Source organism: Macaca thibetana, chromosome 8 (genome assembly GCF_024542745.1).
Source record: "Macaca thibetana thibetana isolate TM-01 chromosome 8, ASM2454274v1, whole genome shotgun sequence".
Taxonomy (NCBI): domain Eukaryota; kingdom Metazoa; phylum Chordata; class Mammalia; order Primates; family Cercopithecidae; genus Macaca; species Macaca thibetana.
This window is the reverse complement of record NC_065585.1, coordinates 8,243,311-8,262,143: the sequence shown is the minus strand read 5'-3', so window position 1 is coordinate 8,262,143 and position 18,833 is coordinate 8,243,311. Positions and strand designations below refer to the sequence as shown.

Here is an 18,833-nt window from a genome sequence, read left to right as displayed (position 1 = left end):
AAAAGAGCCCGCATTGCCAAGACAATCCTAAGTCAAAAGAACAAAGCTGGAGGCATCACGCTACGTGACTTCAAACTATACTACAAGGCTACAGTAACCAAAACAGCATGGTACTGGTACCTAAACAGAGATATAGACCAATGGAACAGAACAGAGTCCTCAGGAATAATACCACACATCTACAGCCATCTGATCTTTGACAAACCTGAGAGAAACAAGAAATGGGGAAAGGATTCCCTATTTAATAAATGGTGCTGGGAAAATTGGCTAGCCATAAGTAGAAAGCTGAAACTGGATCCTTTCCTTACTCCTTATACGAAAATTAATTCAAGATGGATTAGAGACTTAAATGTTAGACCTAATACCATAAAAATCCTAGAGGAAAACCTAGGTAGTACCATTCAGGACATAGGCATGGGCAAAGACTTCATGTCTAAAACACCAAAAGCAATGGCAGCAAAAGCCAAAATTGACAAATGGGATCTCATTAAACTAAAGAGCTTCTGCACAGCAAAAGAAACTACCATCAGAGTGAACAGGCAACCTACAGAATGGGAGAAAATTTTTGCAATCTACTCATCTGACAAAGGGCTAATATCCAGAACCTACAAAGAACTCAAACAAATTTACAAGAAAAAAACAAACAAACAACCCATCAAAAAGTGGGCAAAGGATATGAACAGACATTTCTCAAAAGAAGACATTCATACAGCCAACAGACACATGAAAAAATGCTCATCATCACTGGCCATCAGAGAAATGCAAATCAAAACCACAATGAGATACCATCTCACACCAGTTAGAATGGCGGTCATTAAAAAGTCAGGAAACAACAGGTGCTGGAGAGGATGTGGAGAAATAGGAACACTTTTACACTGTTGGTGGGATTGTAAACTAGTTCAACCATTATGGAAAACAGTATGGCGATTCCTCAAGGATCTAGAACTAGATGTACCATATGACCCAGCCATCCCATTACTGGGTATATACCCAAAGGATTATAAATTATGCTGCTATAAAAACACATGCACACGTATGTTTATTGCAGCACTATTCACAATAGCAAAGACTTGGAATCAACCCAAATGTCCATCAGTGACAGATTGGATTAAGAAAATGTGGCACATATACACCATGGAATACTATGCAGCCATAAAAAAGGATGAGTTTGTGTCCTTTGTAGGGACATGGATGCAGCTGGAAACCATCATTCTTAGCAAACTATCACAAGAACAGAAAACCAAACACCGCATGTTCTCACTCATAGGTGGGAACTGAACAATGAGATCACTCGGACTCAGGAAGGGGAACATCACACACTGGGGCCTATCATGGGGAGGGGGGAGGGGGGAGGGATTGCATTGGGGAGTTATACCTGATGTAAATGATGAGTTGATGGGTGCAGCACACCAACATGGCACAAGTATACATATGTAACAAACCTGCACGTTATGCACATGTACCCTACAACTTAAAGTATAATAATAATAAATTAAAAAAAAAAAAAAGAAAATGTGGCACATATACATCATGGAATACTATGCAACCATAAAAAAGGATGAGTTCATGTCCTTTGTAGGGACATGGATGAAACTGGAAACCATCATTCTCAGCAAACTATCACAAGGACAAGAAAACCAAACACCACATGTTATCACTCTTAGGTGGGAATTGAACAATGAGAACACTTGGTCACAGGAAGGGGAAGATCACACACCAGGGCCTGTTGTGGGGCTGGGGGATGGGGGAGGGATAGCATTAGGAGATACACCTAAAGTAAATGATGAGTTAATGGGTGCAGCATACCAACATGGCACATGTGTACATATGTAACAAAACTGCGTGTTGTGCACATATACCCTAGAACTTAAACTGTAATTTTTTAAAAAAAGAATAATTAAAATAAATTGACATTGATTCAAAAAAAAAAAAAAAGAAAGAAAAGGAAAATAACACAAATTTTAACCAGAAGGTATCAGTGAAGCATAGTATTTTGTCTAATGATCTTTTTATGTTAAGTGGAAGGAAAATATATCATATGCTGTGTTGTAAAGTTTTCAAACTCTTCCATTCATTTCTCATGTGTCCCTTAATTTATTAAATGCATTTATTGGTAAAAATGTGTGAGTTTCTACTTGTAAATTTAGAAATATGTGACACAAAGTATTATAACTAGGAAAGAAAAAGAGAAATTTGTTCTTTATGATTCAGAATCCTGCAAAAGTTCCAGCCTGGCATTTGGAAGCCCAGGTTGTTACCGGGCCACTGAAACTAAACCCTTTATCCCTGAGTGGCTCATCTGTGAATGGGGGAAATCAGAAGAATACCTCTGCCTCTCTTTATCCTTTCTTTCATTTGACACCATGCAGCTCATGCTGCCACATCCCTCACCAGGGACATTGTGTGAATCTCCTAGCTCTTCCTTTTCCTCTTCTGTTACCATCTGATTTATTCTGGTTAGTCTTGGTAAATGCAAATGTAATAGTGTTGCTTTCTACTTAAAACATTTAAAGGGATTTTCAATTTAATAACTAACATAAAACCTAAACTCCTTGTAATGTGTTCAATCTATTTTATGCATTGTTTCTTACCCATTGCCAGTGTCATGCAACTCTGTCTCACTGGCTGCTAGCTGGCTTCATTGGTAGTGAATGAGACCTTGCAGACATGAGGCTCATTTGGTTTTCTGTCTGCTTGGAGTTATCTCCCCTGGGCTTGTCCAGTGGTTGAATTATTCTCATCCTTCAGGTTTCCTTCAAAGGACACCTCCACAGATGGGCTTTTGGAGTAGACTTTAAATTTGACTTTTTACAAGTATTCTCTATCACATTATTATGTTTATGCTTTTTATAGCATTTATCACAAATAAAAATGTGTATATATTTTTTGTTTTGCTTATAATCTTTTTGTATCCCTAGAATGCAAACTCTGTGGGGACATAGACCTTATTGGCTAATTCCCACTGTGTCTCAGTGCAAGTGTTATATACAGGGACCACACTCCGTACCACACTATTTGCGAAGAAGAGATATTTAATAAATATAGGGTCAAAACATTAACTTTAAAAAATAATAAAAAGGGTATATTTTTAAATAAAAATATATTAATGGAGGATTATAAATAATAAGCTCTGTCTTAAAAGATCCTATAATTTCTTTCTCTTCTTTTGTGTAGATAAGCAGCTTAAAAAGGTGTGTTTTCAATATTTTTGCCTGTAAAAAGTTGCTTTATAAGTACTCTAGATGCTTGAATGAGGTAGGCCTTTATTTTAAATTTGAATGATCAATAATATATAAAAACTCTTCAAATCATAAAACTGGTATAAATATTGAATAAAGCTAATGAATAGTTTCCATGGCCAGTTTAAATGTTTATTGTTTCCTATAAAACATTTTTCAGATGGTCTTTAAATCCTGCGAAGTGTTCAACAGTGTAATTAAAACAAAGTATCATCTATTTGAATATGTCTTTATCAAATACTTACTTTTATTTAAATTTCTTGTTGTATGTTTTGTTTTGCATATTTTAAGTTAAAAGTTGAGTAAAAATCTACAACTTTATTCCATTATTAACACCTTAATTCATGCAGAGCAATGCTGGGACTGGAATGAGTCAAGCCAGGTGCTTAAGGAGACGCTCGCTTTCAGTGTTTTGCGCGCACAGGTCAGCAGCTGAGAGTGATGGTCTCCTTAAGTTCTGCCTACCTGGCGCTGGCTTGCTATAACCTAGTCCCAGCCCATATTCAGAGTTATAAAGACAGGAACATGGAGGCCATGCCTTGTCAAAGTGAGCTCATTCGCCTAATTGTGAGCAGCCACAAGGTAAATTGTCTGTGTAACTCTATTCTATCAGAGTGATTTAGCTAAATAAAATGTCTTTTGTTTTTAATTAGCTTTTGTTTTTAATTTGTTTTTAATTAGCTGCATCCCCTAAAGGAAAGAATTAATGTTTTATTTTAAATATTTTCATGATAGATCATAAGAACTATCAACTTTTGTATCAGAAAGTCAGGTGTGTTACTCCTTGACTATGTCATCTGCTATATCTGTGCACGTATTGTTTCAGTTTAGCCCCCTAATTTATACTCTATAAAAGCACAATCTATTTTGTTGCTTTATGTGAACTGTTTTAGGAAAGGGTATTCTTTGCATTTACCTAAATAAGCATAGCATCCAAAAATAACAAAGATTGAAAGATAATTCAATACATTTGGCTTGTCGATTTCAGTTTGTGAAGTTTCATATAATCTCATTCTCCAAATAACTCATCAAGAGGAATGAATTAAAATGTTTGAATTCTTCTGTGTACCTTATTCTCAGAAAATTATATTATTTGTATTTTCACAACAGCTTTCTCAATCAGCCTCCTTATTGTCAGGTAGGATGATAGGATTCAAGGGATTAGTGTGTGTGTGTATATATATATATATATATATATATTAGTGTATATATATATATATTTTTTTTTTCTTCATAGTGTGTGATTCTTCTTGGTATTCCCACCTAATTTCCGAACCAATTCAGAGATACAAAAAAGTAAACATATAGAAATAAAAATGGCATGTTTTGTTATTAATTGAGCCAATGTAGAATGTGCCTTAGAAGTAGCAAAAAACAAAAAACAAAACAAAACAAAACAAAAAGGGCTTCCATAGAACTGCATCCTAGACGTAGAGACTTCTCTATTCTTTCCTAGTCAGTGGAGATTCACAGTCATGTCAGGGTCTTTATTGCTGAGATAACCACTTGGTTGAGAATGGAATAGGGAACATCGGCAGTCAGGAGTTTATAAGAGATACTAGAAAGGACTGAGCGTCACTTATCCCCTGCTCCTTGTCCCAAGCCACAAGTAAGATGAATCACTTTTGGTTCCTATAGTGAAGTGAGTGAAGAGAGAGAAAGAAGCCCAGGGTGTTTTTGTAATGGGAATTGCTCAATTTAGAAACAGGCTGAGTGGAGTATAATAAAAGCTGAGATTGACTATGCAATACTTGGGGCATACTTATTCTTAATAAAATGTGGTTTATCTGAAATTCAAATTTAAACTGGGCATCTTGCATTTTTATTTCTTAAATCTGACCATGCTGAATGGAGAATAAGTGTTCCCCAACGTCCCCTCAGTTTCACCCTTCAAATGATTCTCTAAATTTATTTTCCTTTTTTTGTAATTTCGTAATTTTTAATTTCTGTGGGTACATAGTAGGTTTGTATACTTGGAGGGTACATAAGATGATTTGATACAGGTATGCAATGTGAAATAATCATATCATGGAGAATGAGATCTTATTAGTGTTCTTGTTTTTTTTTTTTTTAATTGGAAACACCAGAAGAAACTTTAATGGTACTGAGAATTACATTTTTATGGCACTGGAATGAAAGGTCTCTATAATGTCTTTTGATTCTATAAATTTAGGGATCTGAAGTAGTTATGGCTGGCATAATCAAGCAGCGGCCGGGTCCTCAGAGTGTCAGAAGTCACAAACAGGAAGAAAGTATATTCCAGGGCAGTTTCACGATCTTCAAAATGCTGTTCTGTTTGGTTAAGTTCATGAGGACCCAAGCTGAAAGAGACTGTCAACATATATTTCGTTTTCTCCCAATTCCTTATATTGCAGATGTGATAACTAAGTTCAGAAATTTTCTTTCCAAAATCATACAGCCAGTTAAATGAAAAGCTGGGGTTGAACAGTCAGGCCTTCAGTATACGGATCCAATTTTCTTCTTGCTCCTCCATGGAGTTTTTTTCCACCTCTCACTCCTTGCCCTGGCTGCTCAGAACAGTAAGTGTGACTATGCTGCAGTTCCTATGTTTCACTCATTACGCCTACACATTTTTCTAGCAATAACTATCCCTAATAGACTTTGCAGAGCACCCAAATTGAAAATACCCATTTTTCAATAATAGATTAAGCAAAAGCTGCTAAATAATGATGATGGCAATAATTATATAAAGGGTCTAAATACAAAATAAATTTTGAATCAGATTAGAATGCAGAGGAAAATTCAATTTTCCAATTTCCACTGCCAAGAAGAGAAACTGCTGCCTGGTGGAATTCAATACAGGTCTGTATGTTTAACTGAGCAAATGAGCCCTGCATGCCATAACTAAAAATAATAAAAATGCAGGACATAAGCATCAACACAAGGGACTTCATTTGCCATTGGTGTCTCTGTGCATTTGTGCTTCTTGTCTTTGTAATATAAGTGAATTGTCACTCCACTATGATTGGGCAGAAATATTAAATATGCTTTTGCTCAATTCTGAATGATCTTATGAATATAATCCTGTACTCCCTTACTTTAGAAACTCCTTAATTAACTCTCCGTTTTTTGTATGACAAAAAGCTTCTCCTCTATTATGATATAGTAGGCTCAACCTGCATTTTTTCAGTTTAACTCTTGCATGTCTCCATCATCATAGTCTGCTCCCGTCAGAACGTGCTCCAGTCAGAATGAATACTTTCCTGAATGTAATAGGCTTTTCCATGTGGGTGGATTGACGGATACAAAGAAAATAAAGTAATATATCCCTTGAAGCATCCCCAAGGTAGTTCTAATTGATGGAAGTGGTATATAAACTACATTTGGAAAAATACTCAGCAGGTAATACATAAGCTTTTTGTAGCCCTGTCTTATCCAGTTGACTGCTTGCTTCACTTTTAATGCTCCAATGTTTAGTCCTTCTTGCAAACAGAAAGAAGGTAAAATGCAAACATCTGACTACAATTAGCATGAATCTTATTGAGATAAAGTTGACCTATCAAGTTCTCCCTTTGTGTGCCTGACGTTCTGAATGCATGTTACCTCATTACCTAGAATGTTATTCCGTTATCTGGAAGGTAAGCAACACTACAACCGTTTACAAATGATAAAACTGAGGCTCAGAGCGATTAAATAACTTATCTCAAGTTTCACATCCAGATATCACTAAATATCTGTTTGATGTCAGACATCACTAAATACCTGAGTTTATAATTGTACTGCAGACCAGAGACTGGTTTTGTCACCATGGCCATTAATGCTGCTTCATAGATATTTGAATAGTGTTATGTTTCATTTCTTGAGAACAAAATGGGATCCTTTTGAACTACTTTTTTTTACAAGTCTATATGTGTTGTTTTAAAAATCCTGTGAAAGCTCATACAAGATAAATGTAGTATAAATATAAAGTAGATAAAGTAGTAGTCAGCTGTAGTAACTTTTTGTCTCAAATCTTATATCGCATAGCTCTGTGACCTCAAACAATTATGACATTAATATCTATAGGTATCTGTTTTAATATCAGGAAAGGCACTTATGTATTTGAGAAAGATTTTTTGTCTTCAGGTAATGATTATTGCTCTACATTTCACACAGACTACATACTCTGTCTATTATGGATTGACCTCATTTTTTATGTTTCATGCCTAGTCTGGAATTTGTATTGATATTTTTGGACATCAATCAGTCTTTCTCTAGATTTTGAATCCTTTTAGAAATATTCACTGGAGACTGACAGGAATTAAATCCTCTATCTGTTTTATCCTGACAAACCTGGATTAGAGAATAAAGATTACATCCAAGATCAAAATAGACATTTTGCATCACTCCCCAAATTCACAACTTTTGGGCCATACATCATAAATGTTGTGTCAGCAGCATATTTGTTTATTAAATTTTTCTTCCAATTTTTCTTGAGTGTCTCCTATGTGCCTGCAACTACCTAGGTACTTCTTATACCACAAAGGAGACAAAACCAACCATGCTGTTATAGACCCTTTATTCTTAAAGGTATTGGCCTGGCCTTCTGATGAGCCTACAATAGGAATTCGATAAGTAGAATGCATGCCGTGACCCCACCATGCCTACTGTATAGAAACAGGTTCAGAGAATACAAAATGAGAGCATGCCTTTGTAAAGTTCTGCTGCTTCGTGGAGATTCAGAGGAGGTTGGAATACTCATCCCCACTTCATAGAGAACCATGTCTCAATGGATGTTTGCCTTTCATGTTTACCAGTACAGAAAATTTCAGGGGTTTCTTACACTCTACAAAGAGAAAAAAAAAAAGTTAGAAGATGTTATAGTTGCCCTCGAAATAAGTTTCAGAGGAAAGAAACTGCTTCATCCATTACTGTTCTGTTCCCCAAATGTGTGTTCTTTTAACCCACCGAGTTTATCAAATAAACTCATGGTCAACCAGTGAGTTCCTCTGGAGGAGGAACAACTAAGTGTCGGGGCAAGTTCAGTTTTTATCACCAGAGGACTGTGACAGAAGTTCAGAACACAGCATTAGCAAAATGTACTTCCAGGCATACTGTGCCTGAAGTCAAGCATTCTCTCCCTGTCCTTTCTTCTACCCATTAAAGAATGTGAAGCAATAGAGTGGATCTAGTCGTTATTAAATTTCTCATTGCTATAAATAACACAGACATAATTTACATATTTAAAGAATATTATAAAACCATTACAACAATAAATTAGAAGGTATATGAAAGAAATTACCTTAAAACGATATAATATAACATTTCACTTTCAACTCAAAAATTAATAAACAGTCTTAGCCTGATAATATTTGTAAAAAACCTGAAAGAACAGTTGAAAGTTTTGCCAGGTAGAAAACTCAAATCCTGCATGTTTTTGTCAGAAATTCTATCAAAAATTTAAAAATACTCATAGGTTCATATAAACATTTTCAGTGGGAATATTTCTTATCTCAATTTACATTATTTATACATTGCCTTTATACCAAACCCCATAAGAACAAGACAAAAAATGAAATTTTACTGCTCAACCTTACCATTTAACATGCAGGCAAAAATCCAAAATAAAATGTTGGTAAGACAAATCTAAGTATTCATCTGTCTACTCTCTATTGATCCAATTAATAATGAGAGTTTATCCCGAAATCCAAGTTTGATTTAGCAACAGAAAAATCTATTAACACAATTCCTACAGATGCAGATTAATACAAAAACATAATATTATCTCAATAGTTGCAGAATAAAAGCACTTTTAAAATTCAACATTGATGCATATTAAAAATTATTAGTTAACTAAGAATGAAGATGTGAAGATTAAGTATAAGTGTCAATTTACTTAGGCTATGATGTCTGGAAGTTTGGTCAAAAACAGGTCTAGATGTTGCTGTAAAGGTTGTTTGTTTGTTTTAGATGTGACTAACATTCAAATCAGTACAATTTCAGTAAAGCTTACCCTCCATAATGTGAATGAGTCTTATCCAATCAGTAGCAGGTCTTAAGAGAAAAAGGCTGAGGTCCCACAGAGGAGAGAAAATTTTGCCTCCAGACTTGAAATAAAACATCAACTCTTTCCTGGGTCTCTAGCCTGTTGGCCTGCCCTATTGGAATCACCAAGCCTCAGAATCACATGAGTTAATTCTTTAAAATCTCTCTCTCACTGTTTCTCTCTCTCTCCCCTCTCTCTGTCTATATGTGTGTGTGTGTGTGTGTGCGCGCGCGTGCGCATGCACGTGTGTGTATGTGTTTATATTTAAACATAAAATGTTACACTTAAATGTGAAATATTGAAATCTTTCCATTAGGTATTAGTGAAAGACAAGGTTGCAAGGTTGTGTGCTCTCACCAATGACTTTTGGTCCTGGGTAAAATAGGAAATCATAAATGAGTGAATGAACAAATGGTATAGGAATTGTTACCACTTCTGATGGTATAAGTAACTATTACAGAGTACATGATTTCTACATAGATTTTAATTTCAATTTAAACATTTATTATCAATAATCTACCAGACTAATAATTAAAAATTAAATATCTATTCACATAGTAGTAATAATTAAAAAACAAATTTTAAAAATTATAATTTCAAAGAAGAGTATAAAGAAATAAGAGACAAGACACTCATAGAGAAAATTCTAATACTTAATTTATGAGCATAAAGGAAAACCCAAGTAAAGTGATAAGCCAAGATTTTGGATTGGATATGGTGTTAAAATATCTTTCACTCTGGTATAGATGCATCAGTTCTCTCTCTATTAAAATGTCAGAAAAGTTTCCAATAATTTGACAACTTAATTAGAAATCTCCTATGGCCACCCTTTTTAGAATTCAAACCTCTGTACCATACCATCTAAATCCCACATGCCCTTGTCTATAAATTGCATAGCCCTCTTTACCTTCCAGTATTATTTATGATATTTTATTTCCTATTTTTTTTTACATATTATTTCCTATACACATTAGAATGTAAGCTCCACAAGGATAGGAAGCCTTGTCTGTTTTGTAGCATGATGCTGCCAAATGCCTGCTAAGTAGTCGGTGATTGGTAATTATCTGTTGGATGATGTTTAAAATCACTGTAAAAATAGAGTTGGAAAATAATAGCAAATTGAATAAATAATAATTATGAAAGAACATATATTTCCATATAAATTTTTATTTCAATTTAAACATTGATTCTTAATAATCTAACAAGACTGATAGATAATTAAAAATCAAATATTTATTCACATAGTAGCCATAATTATAAAACAAATTTAAAATATTACAATCTCATAAAAATGGTACATAGGAATAAAAGAGAAGTAAAACCCTCACAGAGAAAATGATCTGGGAATAAAAATTTAGGGCCGGGCTGGTGGCTCACACTGTAATCCTGGCACTTTGGGAGGCCGAGGCAGGCCGATCACCTGAGGTCAGAAGTTCAACACCAGCCTGGCCAATATAGTGAAACCCTGTCTACTAAAAATACAAAAAATTAGCTGGGCCTGGTGGTGGGCGCCAGTAACCTCAGCTACTCAGGAGGCTAAGGCAGTAGAATCGCTTGAACCTGGGAGGTGGAGGTTGCAGTGAGATGAGATTGTGCCATTGCACTCCAGTCTGGACAAAAAGAAAAAAACACTGTCTCAAAAAAAAAAAAAAATTAAAAGATACCCTCAGGATTTAAAATATTATATTAATTAGGTGTATTAATCTGTTCTAACACTGCTATAAGGAACTACCTGAGACTGGGTAATTTATGAAGAAAAGAGGGTTAATTGACTCACAGTTCTTCAGGCTATACAGGAAGCATGACTGGGAGGCCTCGGGAAACTTACAATCATGGCAGAAAGCAAAGGGGAAGCAAACACGTCTTCACATGGCCGAGCAGGAAAGAAAGAGTAAAGGAAGAAGTGGTACACACTTTTAAACAACCAGATGTCGTGAGAACTCATTCACTATCATTAGGACAGAAAGAGGGGAATCTTCCACTATGATCAAATCACCTCCTACCAGTCCCTGCCCCAATACTGGGTATTACAATTCAACATGAGATTTGGGTGGGGAAACAGAGCCAAAAACCATATCATTAGGATAGTGAAGTTTTTGCACAGGTAGAAATAAACAGAGTAATTGAAGGTAAAGGAGATGCTAGAAACAGATTCAATTTGTTCATGTATGTGTACTTCTCATGTATTACAGAAGTGTCATCATAGAGTATCAGGGAAAAGAATGGTCTTTACAATAAATGGAGCTAGAACAGCAAATTATCCCATATCCCTTTGTGTGACAAAACTATCATACAAACAACTATGTGAGGGATGGATATGTTAATTAGCTTGATTGGGTGATCATTTCGCAATGTATACATGCATTAAAACATCAATTAGTACATCTTAAATACACACAATTTCTATTCATCAGGCGTACCTTAATAAAGATGAAAAAAGAGAAAATCTACTAGGTTACATACTTCATACATTCGTAGTGGCAAAGGACTGGTTTCATAATTATATACATTATTCCTTTAATCAATACAAAGGCAGAAAAATCAATAGAAAAATGGGCAAACATCTTTAGCAGATATTTTATTCAAATAATCAATAAACATGAAAAGCTGTTCAGTTTCATTATTAATCAGAGAACTGCAAATTAGAACCACAATAAGATAAAATTATATTATCAGCAGACTTGCAAAAGTTGAAACAGTCTTATACCACCATGTATTGGTGAGACTGTGTAGTAACAGAAACTCTCATATAATGCCTCTGGGAATGTAGTTTCATAAACTCACTTAAAAAATGGTATTATCTACTGAATGCAAAGGTTTGCATAGTCTGTGACAAGTTGATTCCACTTCTAGATAAATATTCAACAGAATGGGTGTCCACATGGAATTATTAGTATGTAATAACACCAAACTGGAAATAACTCAATGTCCATCACCAGTAGAAAAGATAAACTCTTGCCTATTTATGCGATGAGCTATCATCCAGTGATATAAAAGAATGAACTGCAGCTACATAAAACAATCTAGACAGATGTTACAAACATGAGGCTGTCTAAAAGAGGTAAGAATCAAGAGAACACATACTTTATTTCATTTTTGTAAGGTTAAAAAATAAAAATGAAATCACATACATACATATTAATATATAATCAGTGCCTTGAAGTAATGCATACTTCTATGTATGAATATATGTTTATGTACTTACACATAATATTTAATTGTAAATATTTATCTGTATCAATATTAATATAGATATGCTTGTAGATATTACAGGATAAGGAGAGGAATGTGATCAGAAGGGACACATGGAGGGATACCGGGCACTACCCATGTACTCATACTCCTTCTCAGTGGTGGCTACATAGCACCCACTTTATTTCTATGCATTTAATTCAGCATTTTTTATCTTTTCTATGTGTATGTTATATTTTTAAATTAAAAAATAAAATTGGAAAGACCAGCCGGGCACAGTGGCTCACACTTGTAATCCCAGCACTTTGGGAAGCCGAGGCGGGTGGATCACCTGAGATCAGGAGTTTGAGACCAGCCTGGCCAACCTGGTGAAACCCTCGTCTCTGCTAAAAACACAAAAATTAGTTGGGTGTAGTGGTGTGTGCCTGTAATGCCAGCTACTCTGGAGGCTGAGGCAGGAGAATCCCTTAGAACCTGGGAGGTGGAGGTTGCAGTGAGATCGTGCCATTGCACTCCAGCCTGGATGACAGAGTGAGACTGTCTCAAAAAAACAAAAAAAACTAAAAAAAAAAAATTGGAAAAACCAAAAGAGATTTACCATTACTACTTAGGAAAATGCAATATGGTATCATAGGGAAATACATTTATACCATGAAATAAATAAAATATATATTTAAGCTCATACTGGACAAACGATACTGGAAAGAACATGAAGTGACAGGAACCTTTTACAGTGGGGACTACTGGTAGTTGCACAGATATTGGGTTTGCCTTCTATACAGTCTATTCTGGCAGAAGTGTGACGGATGAAACTATTATTTAGAGAACCTGAAATGTTCTACTTATATCTCTTTGTGTCTAAGCTTGACACCTCAATACCTGGTTCTTCCAATATGTAATTCTCGTTAATGTTTTCATAATAATAAATATTGAGATTTGACTAGAAAAATAAAATCACACATATGCATAGTATTATGTAGAGAGATGCAGAAGTGTGAAGTTGTGTATATACTCCCAATTATTCATCAAGTATTAATCAGCCTGTGCTTTTGGTCCATCAAACTGGTAAGTGCCTGAGGGTATAAACTAAATTGGATACCATTTCTCACTTAGCAGAGTTTCTGGCAAGATTTTTTTTAAAAAGCAAAACAAAGATACTCTAAAAATTTGAAGCCACACATAAAGGTAGACACAATTTGGATCTGGATGTGTACATTTCTAATAGAGCATTTCTCTATCTGGTGAATTAAATAACAATATCCAGTTAACTACATAGAATGAGGTGCAAAGTACAGATCTTGTCATGCAATGCGAGTCACAATGCCTGGAGTACAGAATAAGAAAGAGAGAACTGCAAAAAAAATTATAGATTTAGGTGAGATTTTGCTAATGATTTTGAACTTTTTCTTCCTTTATGTAATTGTGAAGTTTAAAAAAAAAGAATGTTCTTACTAAGTCACTGATCACTTCATCCTTCATACACACATATATGCATGTACACATACAAGATAATTAGAGCAAGGATTAAGTTTTAACAGCAACGTGTCTCCTTTATCTATTCTCATTGGTTCTAGTAGCCTGGAATAGCATAGCTCCGTGCATGCAGTATATGATCAATAGATGTCTGCCCAGTTGTTGAATTATTTTATTTTAAAAAAGCAGGTGAGTAGGAAACTCCATATTTATCTTTAAAAACTAAGTATAACAAGTTGTTTTGTCATTTCACACTTCAATTGATATTTTTCCCTCATGAATTAGTGACCAACATAAATAAAACGTTCTAGTCCCTGTTTTAGAACATATAAATTCACGAAGAGAAGAGATCTATATATGATGCCCGTGAGAGTTTGTATTGATTGCAACTTCACAGGTCAACTATTATTATCACAAATAGAGTTACGATAGAGCAGCCTCAGCCACAATATTCATTCATATTTGTTCATTCACCTAACATTTATGGAGCACCTACTTGGAGCCAACTTAAGTGACCACAGCCTTAATTAACTGAAGGGCAGTGGCAAATTTCCAGACCATTGAACTATAGCCATGATGCAAGAATCTGCTTTACAAGACACAAAGATAAAAAGGAACAGTAATTCTACAAGTGCAATGAAATATTTGTCGTCTGTTTCCCAGGCTTTACTAACACTAGGACAAAAGAAAGATGATAATAATCATATGGTCGGTGTTCCATGGATCGCCCACAGGGGCTGGTCAAGTTCTTTCTTGTGTCTCAAAAGTACAGGAATATGGCTTTGACTTTGCAATATCCATCTATTCTCTGTCCCTCGGACTTTTCATTGCAATGTTGAATAATTATACCAATGAATCTAGGAGTCAGTGTCAAACCTTGCCCATATATACTCTGAAACACTAGTTTTGCACACATGCCCTTCCCTTCTAATTCTGTACTTGTCTTACAGATTGTTTTTTCCAATGCTTTATTTACTCAACAGCAACCTAGCTACTTTTCCTGAGGCAAGGAACTTCTGTGGTCATAACTTTTCCATTGCTTACTTTCTTCTCATTTTACAGAGGCAAAAGTAACTTTAAAAAATTAAATAAAAATTGTCACTCACAGGGTATAAAACTCCAGAAAAGAATACAAAGCTTTTGTGGTTAGAGAAGAAAAATTTTCTTTGTTCCTGATGAGAAGTAAAGAGAGGAGGAGTAGCTGGGGTACAGATAGTACAAGAGTTGTGAGATGCTGCTATGAGATCTTGTCCTTAAGGTTAATAGTCTCATACATTTATTAGTGTGAGTGATTCTTGAAAGAGTTTAGTTTTGCATTTTGATAAACAGAGGCAGTCTGCAAAGAAGATACAAAACATGAATTTTCAAGATCTAAGAATCAGGAAAACTTGTAAAAAACCTCTTAGTCTTTTAAGCTGTGAAATGGTCTAGTGTTTAAGCCAATTATACTTAAATCATCCAGGATAGTAAAAGAATCCCAACAGATTTTAATTTAACATCAGTTTAACAAATATTAAGGAAAAATAATGAATACAATATATTAAGTTCCATCCCCAGTGTGGTTTAATGAGTGGTCAAAGACACAAAAACAAACAAACAAAAACAAAAGGAAAAAGAAAAGTAGCAGACAAAATGTAATTGCACAAACTGAAAACAATTGTACATATTGAAAACAATTGTACAAATTGAAAACCATTGTAAATAGAAGATATTATTTGCAGGGAATAAACAATAGTAAAATTGGGTTAAATTAGTATTTCTTGAAAGTATATCATATGCAAGGACATAAAACATGTGAATGTTTATGAAGTTTTTATTGTTCCCATAAAATGTAGTCTTGTGTGTTCTCATCACATATACAAATAACCTCTGCCTTAAAGAGGTTCTGTGTTAAAGAATACAATCCTGTGTGATGGTAGCATTTCCTGGACCATTGTGTTTGGGGGCCAGCTAAACCAGGGGACATTTCTTATCTTCTCTGAGCTCAGGCCAGTTAGGGCCAATTAAGCTCCTCTTGATCCTATACTTACTTCTGGAAGCTGAATCCTTCTGGAAGCTGAATCCTCATGTCCTGTTGCCTTTGATCAACCCCTCTTCAGAACTGCTTTAGCAGATCAACTCAAGACTAAAATGCTCCAGATTGATTGTTGTGCAGTTCTTAACTCCAGGCTTCTCACTGAAATAGAGTTCATTAGAACCAGATTTGAGCTTAACCAACTCCCTCACTCCCTTTCTTCCTTCCTCCTTCCCTCCCTCCCTCCCTTCCTTCCTCCTTCCCTCCCTCCCTTCCTTTCTTCCTCCTTTCCTTCCCTCCTTCCTTCCCTCCTTCTTTCCTTCCTCCCTTCCTTCCCTCCTTCCTTCCTCCCTCCCTCCCTCCCTCCCTTCCTTCCTCCCTCCCGCCCTTCCTCCCTTCTTCCTTCTTTCCTTCCTTCCTTTCTTCCTCTCTCCCTCCCTTCTTCCTTCTTTCCTTCCTTCCTTCCTCCTTTCCTTACTCCTTTCCTTCCTTCCTCCTTTCCTTACTCCTTTCCTTCCTTCCTCATTTAAATCAGATGATATTGGAATTTACATTATGATATGATTGCTAAAATTACTTAAGTATATTAAAGGTAGTATTTAAGGGGAAAATAATTAAATAGAAAAAATTACTGAAGGAAACTAAAAATATTTTACCCCACTTTGGGAGGCTGAGGCGGGCGGGTCACGAGGTCAAGAGATTGGGACAATTCTGGCCAATGTGGTGAAACTCTGTCTCTAATAAGAACACACACACACACACACACACAAATAGCTTGGCATGTTAGTGCATGCCTGTAGTCTCAGCTACTCTGGAGGCTGAGTGAGGAGAATTGCTTGAACCTTGGAGGTGGAGGTTGCAGTGAGCTGAGATCACACCACTGCACTCCAGGCTGGTGACCAAAAAAAAAAAAAAAAAAAAAAAAAAAATTTACCCCCATATATACTTATTTGCCATATTTCAAGATGGCTCTTCAGCCGGGCTAGAAACATAAGAATAGTTAAAATGCTGTCTTTTGTGCGGGGTGGGGGGAGTGGCTGGGATTTGCACCCGTAGAGGAGATAAAGTGAAATAAACAACAGATGGACACAGGCTTTTTGCGAAGCCCTCCCTTATTCATAACTAGGAAAGATTAACTGAGTCAGAAACCTGTAAAGGTCTGACAGGAACATTGCCCACTGGCTACCATCTATTCCTTCTGAGGGCTGCTGCCTGACAGGTTTCATCTGCACAACGTGACCACCTTTTCTCCAGGCCTTTCTTCTCCTCTCCCTCCCATAACCTGTTTGGCCATGTCCTGAGCTCTTATTCTTTTCTAACCTCAAGATGATGCAAAAGCATCAATTGGCCATTTATTTGAGCTTTTAATATTAGTATGCCTCCCATGCCCATATACATGTTAATATATTTGTATATGTTTTCTTCTATTAATCTACCTTTTGTCAGTTGATTTTCAGTGAACATTTTTTTCTCCCCTACAGTATCATTGATTTTCAGTAGTTTTCTTTTGCCCTATACTACTGAGGAAAATATTCAGAAATATATAAAAGTTACTTCATATTTATTTATAAACTTAATATAAAATGTGTATCTCCAGAAAAATAATGGCTGAATAAGTTAAACTAAAACCATATAGTGGAACTGTTGAAAATAAGTATTTAAAATTTTTTTGAGGTCACCAGAAAACGTATATAATATACAAATAAGTAAAAAACATAGAACATAAAACTATGTGCACAGTGATAATTATTTATAGATATACAGATACAGATGTATACCTATCCAAGTATAGAATTAAAAAAATAAACAGAAGGAAACATACCCAACTAGTTAGTTTTTATTGCTAGAATGTAGATCATTTATTTTAAAAACATTTTTCCACAATATGTGTATTTTAATTTTTAATTAAAAATTGTATCTACCCCATTAAATAATGTTATCAGAAAATTAATTATGTCATATAAGAAGATATTTTCAATTTATAATAGACAAGATAGCTCAATGCTGCTTTTATTTATTCTTTTTCCCCCAAAATTAATAGTTACTAGAGACCAAACACCTTCTCAGCCTCAGGGACAGCCCTTGAAACTAATATATTGCCTGCTAGTCTGGTGTTCTGTTTTCAACAAATATAGACCAAATAATATATTTGATGAGATTGTTCACAACTCATGGGTTAGGTTATTGTCGTATCCATCTTTGTACCCCTATTTATTGCTCAATATAGGAGCCAGCACATTTCTAATAAACGTAAATTGTCACGGATGGGACTAAGTTTTTTTTCTCTCTTTTGAATTTCTTCTTATACAGCCAACATAGTTCTTTGTATAGAGAAATAATAAAAAACTATACTGATTTGTGGGAGCTAAAAATTAAATCCATTGAACTCATAGAGATACAGAGCAGAATGATGGTTACCAGAGGCTGGGGTGGAGAAGTGGAATTGTTAACGGGTACAAAAAATAGAAATAATTAATAAGACCTAGTATTTGATAGCACAACAGGGTGATTATAGTCAATAATAATTTAATTGTACATTATAGAATAACTAAAGGAGTATAATTGCATTGTTTGTAACACGAAGAATAAACATTTAAGGTGATGGATACACCATTTACCCTGATATCATTATCAAAATATCTCATACACTCTGTAAATATATACACACCTACTATGTACCTACAAAAATTAAAAATTAAAAAGAAGAAAACTGTCATGTTTCACTTAACAAGGCTGTAAGTTCTGACAAATGCGTCTCAGGCGATTGCGTCATCGCGCAAAGGGTTCTAACGAATGCGTCTCAGCGGTTTACGTCGAATGCGTCTCAGGGGTTTGCGTCATTGCGCAAACGGTTCTGACTAATACGCCTCAGGCGATTGCGTCATCGCGCAAACGGTTCCGAGGAATGCGTCTCAGGCGATTGCGTCAT

General features: G+C 35.3%; 1 long non-coding RNA gene across 1 annotated transcript; it reads right to left on the bottom strand.

Moving 5' to 3' along the window:
• Positions 1–7,635: 7,635 nt before the first annotated feature.
• LOC126960605 (uncharacterized) lies at positions 7,636–18,734 on the bottom strand. The gene is made up of 3 exons (XR_007728076.1): positions 18,573–18,734; positions 15,921–16,066; positions 7,636–8,025 (listed from the first exon to the last, which is right to left on the bottom strand). It is a non-coding gene; the product is annotated as an uncharacterized LOC126960605 (long non-coding RNA).
• Between the last annotated feature and the right edge of the window lie 99 nt (positions 18,735–18,833).